At 35.9% G+C, this 13,338-nt stretch overlaps 1 protein-coding gene across 1 annotated transcript in view; it reads left to right on the forward strand.

Moving 5' to 3' along the window:
* LOC121441091 (dachshund homolog 2) overlaps positions 1 to 13,338 on the forward strand; it is a 504,032-nt gene that overhangs the window by 419,676 nt on the left and 71,018 nt on the right. The gene's annotated exons all lie outside the window — the stretch shown is intronic.

Consider the following 13,338-nt stretch of genomic DNA (forward strand, 5'->3'; position numbering starts at 1 on the left):
CTAATATCTAAAGTATGCTTCTTAGTTGTAGATTACTAAGCCACCTGCAGAGGTAAAAGATAAGAGTTATTGTTTCATAAATTATTAAATACATATACATACATACATATTCATAAGTCCAATCCTAGAATAGGGATATTCACAATTACCAATTGGCACTTTTTTTTCCATTTTTACCCAATAGACTCCTATGTTATTTTCTTCTAAGTTTGTGAAAAATGATATGCTCCTTTATTAAACTTAAATAAAGGAGATAATTTATGATTGTGAGACGTATTCTGAATGTTAACATGGATTTATGAAGATCAATACAATATACTGATTTTATTACTTTAACTATCAATTGTCTAGATATCAAATTATACCCTAGAATTAGTAGTAATCTAAGTGAGCAGAAACAATGAACATTCCTTTTATCTCCCCTTCTTTATTTTATTTAACGTGTCAAGTTTCAAGCTGTTCTGTTTCTGTAGAACGTTGATGAAAAAGAGAAATATCATAACAACCACATATAAAATATCAGGACAAATACATGAATAGAATGACTAGCATTCAGATAAACTTCCAAACACTACTCATAAATAGTGAAATGCCATTTAATCCTTTAGAAAATCATTCGTAGATTAACATTAACTCAAACAAAATCAAAGTAAAAAGGCAAGTTATACATTACGTTATTCCATTGTATGCTTTAAACAATCAATATAATAAAGTATCAGAATAAAAATGTCAAAATGCAGTAGTCATAATTAAAAGGCAATGAATCACATGTGCACTTGCATATAATCAAATGACAGAAATATTCTGGGTATACTACCACACTCAAAGAAGTAAAAGTATGTGGAGATGAAGTACATGATCTTCATAAAATTATTGATACTTTAATGTTAACCAAGTAAATTTTACAAATTCTTCCTTTGTTAAACCCTGTAAAAACTAAATCTCCTAAGAATTTCTACTATCTGTCTGAATAATCAATATAATTGAAAATTATTTAAGATGATGTATGTCTTCTTTAACCATTTGTGGTCATCTCTAAATAAGGAAATGGTAAGTTATTTCTCATAGTGGTGCTTTCGTTGTTTATTTCTAACCATTGGACTATATAAATACTTGTTAGAATTGGAGTTATGTTTAAAGATAATTTTACTAATTATTGGAAAAATAAGGATTTAATTATGTGTTCGTATGCTGATTTCAGAAATTCTCCTTTGCTATTTTGAATCTGGACAGTTCTGCAGTGCTTTTCAGCAGCTACAGCTGGTTTTGATGGGATGTGAATGAAACACAAAAAGAGGAATAGGGTTGTAAAAGTCATAAATGACACATAAAATGAAGTCATCAATGAGTAAAAATGATTGGGTTTTAGAATTACAATTTCTTTTTAAATATCCTTATTGATTTGTTGCAAGTAATGTTAACCTTGTATTTGGCAAATGGTAAGGGCATTATCACTTGCATTCTCATTTGTAATAAAACAGATTAACTTGCTGTGAAATTTTAACTAGACTGAGACACAACAGTAGCCACCTAATGAACCAGAGCACATTGCAGTTAAGAATCTAAATAGATGCATACTGATTATAGGGCTGAAAAATGGTTGTGTTTACTTGCAAAGAAGAAATTGTTCATAGAGCTATCATTATTTGGGGGGGAAATTAACCTTCTAGTTCCATAAAGATTTTTTGAAACACTCCTAACTGTAAAATGATATATGAACTGGACTTCTCTAAAGTGATTTGCAATAAAAAAAAAATCTGACTTTCAGAATGCTTTAGAAAATTTCTTACTATTCCTTTGTAACTTTTATTAAATTTTTTAAACAAATTCATATATTTGGATATTGCATTTTGATTAATCTCAGACTATCCCTTTTTATTTACCTCTCATGTTGACTAGTTCCTTCTTCCCTTATCATCCCTTTCACATATTTGTATATTTTTGCTGTTTGTGAGTCTTTGAACTTACCCAATATCAATATGGGTATTACTATAGAGTAAAGCCTGGTAGGACATGTTGAACTAGTGAGTACATTGGCCAGTCAGGCATGGACACTAATTAGCAAGGCAATACTTTTGTAGCAGAGTCTATCATGATGATAATGGAGATAGTGACATTCTTTAGTAAAAGAAAATACAACTACACGTCACAAACCTTTGCCTGTTAAAACTTTCTACTTAGCACAGATACAAATGATCATGAGAGATATTAGAGTACATACAAGGCAAAAGGTTAAATGAAAGTTTCATAGTATGATACAGCTTCTGTGATGTCAGTATCCATTATGGGTTGGTACATTGCAATGATGCAACTGTTTGAGGGTCACCCATACTTCTGTAAATAACCCCATTCCAACTATCTGTAAGAAAACCCAGTAATCTCATTGGTTCACTACACTGGACTTTGGAGGAATTTCCCTTTGTTTTGTCACCTGTTCCCTATCTGCAGAGAATAGATGTTTGTATAATACTGGGAAAAGTTAAAATAACAAATTGGCACCCAATGTAGATTATTACGTAAGGAAATATGAACTTGGAAGGTGTGGTTTGTGCCCCTTGCCTGGAGGCTGTATTGTGTGGGGGTGATGTAATTCATGTGGGCAATCATCCTCTTACGATATATGGTAATGCACCTTCTTGCTACAGTGGGAGTTTTGCTCTGGGCACAGAGACAGCTGAGCTTGTACCATCATGAGATGGAGTATCCCCACGAAACCATCTTCTTCCATGTGGTATGGGGTGGTATGTCTATTTGATGAATGGCCTCTACAATATCAATGTGAGGATATCCTGAAAATACTTGAAGAATTAGAAAATGAATCATCGAAATCCTTGAGTATAGCTCAAATGAGAAGAGATTGTTTGCAAGTCTTTACAGAAGTTGCAAAGTTACTGTTATACATATCATGTCTTCCAATATTGAGTCATTTATTGCAGAAGTATTACAAAGTAGCAGGCGGGTGCAGGATGAAACTAGCATCCTCCACTTATTCTCTGATTTGGACGGTAAATTGGATAACAGAATAAGATGGAGGTTCTGGCTTGCCATTTCTTACACCTGGTGATTCTAAAGAGAAAGGGAGTTCAAATTAGCTCTGTGATAATGAGGCCCTGCTGAGCTAGCTCCCTAAATATGGAAACTATTTGAAGAGTCAGAGAGTGAAAAGAAAGTAGAAGAGAAGAAAGACTCCAAGTGAGACCTTTGATACAAAGGAAAGAGTTGGCTCAGTGTACGGGAAGATGCCTTGATAATGCACAGATAGGAGATACAATTGATACAAGTGATGGCTGAAATACTTTTGTGCTGTATCATTTTTTCCTAGCATTTTCATTTAGAATTCCCTTAGTTGTTTACACCTGACATGAACTGATACTTGGAATACATGATGATGAGCCATTAGAGATTCTGCCCACTCTCCGTTAAAATTTTCCTTCTGTGAGAAATATATTCTTTTTTTAATTTTTAATTAAGAAAAAGAAAAAAAAGTTTCCGCCTCCTCCCAGCCTCCCATTTCCCTCCCCCTCCTCCCACCCTTCTCCCCCTCCCCCCACTCCCCCCCCCTCCTTCTCCAGCCCAAAGAGCAGTCAGGGTTTCCTGCCCTTAAGCTTTGAATATCTTACAGATTTTGGAAATCACCTAAAAATTATAAAAACAAACAATTTTAAAAAATATATCCTGTGGGATGAACGGCACTCCACAAAACCATATTTATATACATATCATAATGAAAAGTTAACATAGCAAACATATGTAACACGAGGGTCTGCTTGTTTGGGTTTATGTCCTGCCCAGTTCTCACAGCTGTTTGCCCCAAAGAAATCACACAGAGAGTCTACATAAGTTATAAACTGATTGGCCCATTAGCTCAGGCTTCTTATGAACTCTTATAACTTATATTCACCCATTATTCTTATCTATGTTAGCCACATGGCTCAGTACCTTTTACAATGGGGCAGGTCACATCCTGCTTCTTTGGTGTCTGGACAGGACTGGGGAGGAATGGACTTCCTCCTTCCCAGAATTCTCCTGTTCCCATTACCCCACCTCTACTTCCTGTCTGGTTGTCCCATCTATACTTCCTGCCTGGCTACTTGGCCAATCAGCATTTATTTAAAACTTAATTGACAGAAAACAGAATTGTCTCGCACCACTTTTCCTCACACACGCACACCTTTGGTTTAAACAAAGGAAAATATCCATAGTCCATTTATTGGGAATGTGGGCATAGTATTCCAGGCTACTTTCTGCTGGTTGGAAGTGCTGATAATCTTATGGGGTCCTAAAGAAAATTTAGAATTATGATCAAGTCCTGACTGGAATATACTGTGAGTCTCGATCATCTCAGGCAGCAGTCTTGAATCTGTTCTGGATGTAGAATTCAGACATCCAGGCTCTATTCTTTTCTGTCTAGAATTACTTCCAAAGCTCTCTCAGGTTTTATGTGGATGCAGTTATCCACTCGTTGGTGACATTTGTAACATGAGGGCCTGCTTGTTGGGGTTTCTGTCGTGCCCAGTTCCCACAGCTGTTTGTCTCAAAGAAATCACACAGAGAGTCTACATAAGTTATAAATTGATTGGCCCATTAACTCTGGCTTTTTATGAACTCGTATAATTTATATTAACCCATTATTCTTATCTATGTTAGCCACATGACTCAGTACCTTTTTCAACAGGGCAGGTCACATCCTGCTTCTTTGGTATCTGGACCAGACTTGAGAGGAATGGGTTTCCTCCTTCCCAGAATTCTCCTGTTCCCATTGCCCCACCTCTACTCCCTGTCTTGTTGTCCTGCCTATACTTCCTGCCTGGCTACTGACCAATCAGCATTTATTTAAAACATAATAGACAGAATACAGAATTGTTCCACAACAAACATAAATAGTGAAAGTCTAAAATTTGTTTTCCTTATATGTTAACAAATATTTATAATTATAACCATGCAAGGATATTTGTAGTTGTTCATGAGATATTTTCTATAAGTAAGACCTATCAATAAAAGTTCATAATGCCAAAACAAAAAACCTTGACAAAATTATATCCTTCCAATAAACATTAGGGGAAAAAAACATAAACTATTTTTGGCGAGTTTTATTTCTCTTGTTATTGTTATATCCTAACATTTCAGATATTATTATCAATATTCAAATCTAGTTAGTGGGATGGCTTATACTTCCCTCTGTATTTTACTAATTGAATTTTTTGTTTGACATCTTCATACATATGTAAAAAAAACACCCTAATCACTCACATCCACTATCCTTCTCCTCACTCCTTACCAATCACTTTACCAAATTCATTTCTCTTTTGTTTGTTTTGTGGCTTCACTAAATTTATACAAAGTACTCTGTATGACTTTGGGTTTGGAACTTTCTATTAGAGCTGGGCACAGTGGTTCACCGAAGCGTATACAGTTAAAGATAATGACTCCTCTTTCAGGATTGCCCAGTAAACAATAGTTACCACAGCAGGATATTGTACCATGATCATTCTGCCAGATTCATGACTGATTGTTTACAGCACCAGTCTTCTGCTGCACCAGTGAAGGCAGCTGCAAGCTTCTGTGAGTTTGTGTTGGCAATGGCTGTAACATACACAAAGATGACATTTCACAGATCTTCTTGTGTTCTGATTCTTATGTTCTCTCTACCCCCTGTTCATTGTTGATCTCTGAGCCTGTGAGGTTTGTATACATACAGATCAATGAAACTAGATCCTTGTCTTTTATCCTGCACAACACTCAATTTCAAATATATCAAGAACTTTAACATAATAATTGATACTGTGAACCTCCTAGAGAATAATTAGGGAGAATACTTCAAAATAGAGGCCTAGAAAAAGAACTTTGTGAATTGGACTCCGGCAGGACACAAGATAAACAATCAATATATGGCATTTCACAGATCTAAAAATCTGTACAGAAAAGAAAACTTTCAAACAATTAAAGAGAAAGCACCTAAAATGGAAAAGAAACTTTGACAACTGTTTATAAATCAAGTGGAAGACTTATTATCAAATGCTAATTTTAAATATATTGTATAAGCGGAGCCTGGTCTTTCATTCCCAGCCACCCAGACCTGAATAATCGCACAGAACATATATTAATTACAACACTGTTAGGCATTTAGCTCAGGCTTCTTACTGGCTTGCTTTTATATCCTAAAATAACCCATTTCTATTATTCTGTGTATCACCATGAGACTGTGGTTTACCAGGTAAAGTTCTGATGACTGTCTCCTTTGACAGCTGCGTGGCATAGCTCTGACTCTGCCTACATTTTCTCTATATCTTTGTTTTGGTTTTCTGCCTGACTCTACTAAGCCATTGGGCAAAACAGCTTCTTTAATAACCAATGTTAATAAAACATATTCGTAGCATACAGAGGGGAATCCCACATCATTTCCCCTTTTCTGTCTAAATAAAAAGGAAGGTTTTAATTTTAACATAGTAAAATTAAATATAACAAGACAGGTATCATGTAAGAATTAGTTATAATATTTCTATCTACTTTACCTTTTATCATAACTATGAAAAATATAATTATAAATAACTATTCTTCAACTCCATCAAAGACACCAGAAGGATATGTTACCTATGTTAACAGGAAGTACATTGTATGCAACTTCCAAATCTATAGAATTGATAGAGACATCTTGCTGTCTGGACAGTCACCCAAATTTCTTCTATAACATTGGGGCAGCCTAAAGGCCCATAATATCCAGCAGACTTTTCCATGGAATAGGAACTTTAAGACAAGTCCGTTTATATTGGCAGTTTGTCAGTCACTATTATCTGTATCCTGCAGAATGTCTGGCAGACTTTTTCCTGAAACAGGAACCCTGAAAGACTGTCTCACCTTTAGGCAAGTTCTGCGGTCATTTTTTTCTGTGAATTCTGGATGTCCAGGTCATATGGCATACCATTAAGCACTCCAGGCAATAACAGTTTCTTGCTCAAATAACTAGCCTTATAACATTGAAGGGAAATTCCATAATGAGTTTCTTCAGTGCCCATCAACCTCTCTGAAGTAATTTCTGTGCCCAGAAGCAGACAAGTCTCATTGTTGAGAAGTCTAACTTCTTAAAACATTTTATATGCCATATTCTGTAGGTCTTTGGAGTGCTGAAGTCTGTCTAACTGAAATATATCTCTATATCTAGCGAACCTAACTAATATGACTACATTATAGATGACTATTAATCTGTAATTTTAATTATTCATTACATTTTTAAATGAGTTGCACAATCATAATACCTTAAACAAGAGCAGAAATACATATACATAGTGTAACAAAATCAACCATAAATTTGTATTAGTAGACCAAGATCTATACCAATGCAAAGTATTCATCTCTATAGCATATTACCCTTCAAGTGAAAACAAATGTTTATAAACAATATTTGGGAATTTGGGTATAATTTTCTCCAAGATGCTTCCTAATTTTTATTGGGTGAAATATTTTGGGGGCTTGTGGAATCCTTTCAGGGTGTCTTGGTCCATCAAGCCACATTAGCCTCAAAGGAATCTCCAGATTCTCATCTTCTATGGAAACAAAAGCAGATTCTTATTTACAAAGCACTATATCCTTAGACCTAAATTTTGAAGTCAAGATACCTTTAAAATATATGTTGGTTTAACTTAGCAGTCCCCACAATCAAATGTCTCTCTGCAGTCAAAAACTTTAAAGAACACACAATAGTGTATACAATCCAGACTCTATGTGTATTTTTCATCTTTATGTGGCTTTTATATTATTACTGCTTCTCCTTTAATCTATGTCTATTTGTATACTTTATATTACTTTTACTGTCTCGTTAAAGACTTCATTTTATTTTTTAACTGTCTATAATTTTTTTTCTTCTTTCTCTCAAGCCTATGTACATTTATCAAACACTGTGACCCATTCAGAGATCTTTTTTTTTATCTGAATCTGTCTTTATTGTATATCTGTAATCATTTTCTGACAAGGAACACTAATTTTTTTTAAAGTGTCAAGTGGGCATGGTTAGGACCAATGTTTGTTCTGCCCTGACCAACATGGTAGAGGCATGTTTACCACCTCTGTGAGCTGTGTACATTGTCCCAGCTCCAGGGACTCAGCAGGCCTATGTCATGCATTAAGCAGTTTGCAACATATTGCTCACAGACCCCATTTAAATGCAGGACCTCCTGAAAGAGACAGTTTGTTTTTCCAGCATGAACCAGAATGTCAGATCTTAAAAGAAGTCATGCAATTTTTTGCCATTACCGCTGAGTCATAAAGACTTCTCTTAAAGGAGCCATGCTTCTACTTGCTGCCAGCAGAGTCTATCTGAAAAATTGTGACTACCAAGAAGCTGTACTTAACTCTGTTCTTTTATGTCTAGAATTCCTTCCCAAACTCTCTCAGTTTTTATGTGGATGTAGTTTCCCTTCATTGGCATGCCATTTTATAGGTGGAGACTGATTGTTTATTTCCCCGGCCACTTGGGCACAAATAATCAAACAGAAGCTATATAAATTGTAACACTGCTTGGCATATAAACTCAGGATTCTTATTGTCTCTTATATCTTAAAATAACCCATTTCTATTATTCTGTGTATCACCACAAGGCTGTGGATTACTGGGTAAAGTTCCTGTGACTGTCTTCTTGGGCAGCTCCATGGCGTAGCTCTAATTCTGCCTACTTTCTATATCTCTGTTCAGATTTTCTGCCTCGCTTTACTCTACTAAGTGATTAGATGAAACAGCTTCTTTAATAACTCATGGTAATAAAATGTATTCATAGCATACAGAGGGGACTCTCACATCCATATTGAGCCTTATTATCCCTCATATAGCATTATGTATTTTCTCACTACAGTATTTGTGTGGATGCTTCTCCAGTGTTCTTTTATTCGTGATGTTGTAATTTTTTACAAAGCATTGAAGAAGTTTAATATCATTCATTGTCAGTTGGATTATCCTGTTTTTCCAAAAATCGACAATATTAACCATTAAAATCATTCCACTAGTATTATAGTAGGATAATAATGGTGTGTTTGTGTGTATGTTTCCTTACATAGCAACACACTGATGTTGCTTCTTCAGTTATAATTTTCACAGCAGCTGCTTTTGTCTATTCACTTCGAAGTCCATTGAAAATAGATATAATTAAATTATATACGCTTATGCAAATTTTCAATATTAGAGATAAAAGACAATAAATTATTTGTATTTTCAGTGCATATTCTGTCCTAAGACTATTAATATTATAATACAATAAAGTCAAAATTTTGGTCTCACATATTGAGTTACTATTATTTTAATATTTTATTTATTTTTATTTTTGTGTATTTATGTTTTTTCCTGTATGAATGTCTGTATTTAATGTCTATGCCTGGTGTCAATGGAGGCCCAAAGAGATTGTTGGACTCCCTGTGACTGGAGTTATAAACAGTTGTGACCCATAATGTGGGTGCTGGATTCATTCCACATCCTCTGGAGGAACAGCCTGTACTCTTAATTACTAAGACATCTTTCAGTCCTCACCTACAAAATTGTCTTCATTAATGGATGTGTGCACAAGTGTGTGTTCATACATAACTACTATGTGGAAAACATGTATTACCAAATATGACAAGCAAGATTGAATTTTTGTCTTATGAACTTCCAGTCTCTCCTATGCTGTAAGAATTTGTGGTCTAAAAGCTCTATAGCTCTTCTAAGTTTCCCCATATATCCCTCTAAACTATGGAAATGTTTTTCTTTGGTAAATGTTTCTATCTGTTTTGCTCTATACATTTCTTTGGATTGTGCCTAAGTTTTCCTGGTAAAGCCATAGATTTGGCTGTATATTATACATTTTAGAATCTTGTTTTAAGACTTACAAACTAGAGAAATGTATTGAAAATGTACTATTTACAATATTTTTAGTGCAAATAATTTAGGTGGTAAACTAAGTATATACAACTCATTTCAGTAAAATTAATTAATTTTACCTAAATGCTAAGTAATAATTAAAATGCAATTTTATTTCTTTTTAATTTTTATTTATTATAAATTTCCACCTCCTCCCATCCTCCCATTTCCCTCCCCCTCTCCCTACTTCCCCTCCCCCTCGCTCTCCAGTCCTCAGAGAAGTCAGGGTGCCCTGCCCTGTGGAAAATCCAAGCCCCCCCCCCTCCATCCAGGTCTAGCAAGGTATGCATCCAAACAGACTAGGCTCCTAAAAAGCTAGTACATGCAGTAGAATCAAAATCCAGTGTCATTATCATTGGCTTCTCCGTCAGCCCTCATTGTTGACCACATTCAGAGAGTCCGATTTGATCACATGCTCATTCAGTCCCATTCCAGCTGGCCTTGATGAGCTCCCATTAGATCAGCCCCACTGTCTCCATGGGTGGGTGCACCCCTTGCAGTCCTGACTTCCTTGCTCATGTTCTCCCATTTTCTGCTCTTCATCTGGGCCTTGGGAGCTCAGTCCAATGCTCTAATGTTTGTCTCTGTCTCTATCTCCATCCACTGCCAGATGAAGGTTCTTTATCAATGGCTTCTCTATCAGCCCTCCCATTTCAGCCATGATAAGCCTAACATAATAGTCTCAGTCATATCTGCAATTTCCCTTTGACTATGTAATATAATATATAATATTTAATCAGGTTCCTGGCAATTGAGAAATAACATAGACATCTTTGAAAGGAAAGTGGCATTATTCTGCCTGCTGAAATGACAGATATTGTAAAATATTAACTACTACTAATATAGTAATAACTTATAATGGCCATTTCATTATCTTAATTTAAAAAAGTTTTTCTTCAGGGGTTTATAAATTTTGGGGATGTCATGCAAAATCAATATGAAAATAAACAAGCACAAACTTGATAATCTATTTCTTAACATTATGAAGATTTGAATCTTGGTGATGTAATTATATAAAATTATAGTATGTAGTGTAAGGAATTTATTATGGATGAAGTAAGTACTTTATATGACATTTAATGTATCTACATGTATATTGGTGAATCATATTTATTCTATATGTGCATAAAGAGTGCAATTTAGTTTTTGTATTATTCATATTAACTTAGTGTTCAGATTGAACTGAAAATATAAAATTCATAAACATTAAATAGCCTCAGTGTTTTATAAAATTTTATAATAATGAATCCTACACGTCATACCAGATACCATTAGAGCTTATAAAAGATTTGGTTTTTATTAAGATTTTTTTATTTAAAACATGAAAAGCTAAGCAATACTAAAGAATTGACATTAGTGGACAGTTTTGTCAGTTTATAAAACACAGTATTGCAGTTTGTGATTGTTAAAATATTTTGTTGATAGAAATCAACATACGTCAGCTCTAAATTCTGATACCATGAAGCCTATAGTTTCCAAATATTCCCACATTCAGACCAGCTACGCATGTTGTATCAGGTGCAGCATGTAGCACTTTTTCCAGAGTTCTTAGGGATATGTACTTGTAATTGATACTTAATTGGAAATAATGTTACTCTTCAGACCTTGGCATGAATCTTTATCAGTATAGACATTTTTGATAAAAATAACTATCACACCACACCTATATTTACAATTATTTATGACTTCTCTCTCTCTCCCCACCTGTACATGTACTCCTTTTGATACCAAATGTTTACATTTCATTGAATGTGTTTCTCAACTGCTTTTTTCTTTTCTAATTTTTCTTAGTCAGAATCTCTCATTGAAATTAGAATTCACTGATCAGTAACCTCCGGTCTCTGTCCTTGGTATTCTTGGCATGATTCATGTTGACATGCCAGATTCTTTTATATGGAGTTTTATATTTGATCTCAGGTCTTTAATCACAATTTGACCCACTGAGGTATTTCTCTATGTTCCTATTTATACAATTTTAAGGATGAAAACTGGACCTAAATTCCTTAGATCCACTCACCACCTTCTTTTTTTTCTTTTTCTTTTTTTTAAATTTATTTTTTTAATTAGAAATCTCTGCCTCCTCCCCGCCTCAGCCTCCCATTTCCCTCCCCCTCCCCTGCTATTCTGCCCTCCCTCTCCAGTCCCAAGAGCAGTCGGGGTTCCCTGCCCTGTGGGAAGTCCAAGGTCCTCCCCCTCCATCCAGGTCTAGGAGGGTGAGCACCCAAACAGCCAGTACACGCAGTAGGATCAAAACCCAGTGCCATTGTTCTTGGCTTCTCAGCAGCCCTCATTGTCCACCATGTTCAGAGAGTCTGGTTTTATCCCATGCTTTTTTAGACCCAGTCCAGCTGACCTTGGTGAGTTCCCAATAGATCAGCCCCACTGTCTCAGTGTGTGGGTGCACCCCTTGCGGTCCTGACTTCATTGCTCATGTTCTCCCTCCTTCTGCTCCTCGTTTGGACCATGGAAGCACAGTCTAGTTCTCCAGTGTATGTCTCTATCTCCTTCCATCGCCAGATGAAGGCTCTATGATGATATGTAAGATATTCATCAGTATGACTACAGCGTAAGGCCATTTCAGGCTCCCTCTCCTCAACTGCCCAAGGAACTAGCTGGGGACATCTCCCTGGACACCTAGGAACCCCTCTAGGGTCAAGTCTCTTGCCAACTCTAAAATTGGCTCCCTTAATTAAGATATATACTTCCCTGCTCCCATATCTACCCTTCCTTTATCCCAACCATCCCATTCCCCCAAGTTCTTCCCACGTTCCCCTTTTCACTTTTCTCTCCCCATATCCCCTTTCCCCCATCCCACCCCACCCCCAATTCCCAGTTTTTGCCCTGCAATCTTGTCTACTTACAATATCCAGGAGGATAACTATATGTTCTTCTTTGGGTTCACCTTCTTTTTTAGCTTCTCTAGGATCACGAATTATAGGTTCAATGTCCTTTATGGCTAGAAACCAATTATGAGTGAGTACATCCCATGTTCATCTTTTTGGGTCTGGCTTACCTCACTGAGAAGTTTCTGTAAAGCAAAGGACACTGTCACTAACACAAAAAGGCAACCCACTGACTGGGAGAAGATCTTCACCAACCCCGCAACTGACAAAGGTCTGATCTCCAAAATATATAAAGAACTCAAGAAACTAGACTTTAAAATGCTAATCAACCAATTACAAAATGGGGCAGAGAATTCTCAACAAAAGAAGTTCAAATGGCCAAAGACACTTAAGGTCATGCTCAACTTCCTTAGCAATCAGGGAAATGCAAATCAAAACAACTTTGAGATACCATCTTACACCTGTCAGAATGGCTAAAATAAAAAACACCAATGATAGCCTTTGCTGGAGAGGTTGTGGAGGAAGGGGTACACTCATCCATTGCTGGTGGGAATGCAATCTTGTGCAACCACTTTGGAAATCAGTGTGGCGATGTCTCGGGAAATTCGGGATCAAC

The sequence above is a fragment of the Microtus oregoni genome, unplaced genomic scaffold (assembly GCF_018167655.1).
Source record: "Microtus oregoni isolate MIOR12 unplaced genomic scaffold, Mior012 000073F_002, whole genome shotgun sequence".
Lineage (NCBI taxonomy): Eukaryota > Metazoa > Chordata > Mammalia > Rodentia > Cricetidae > Microtus > Microtus oregoni.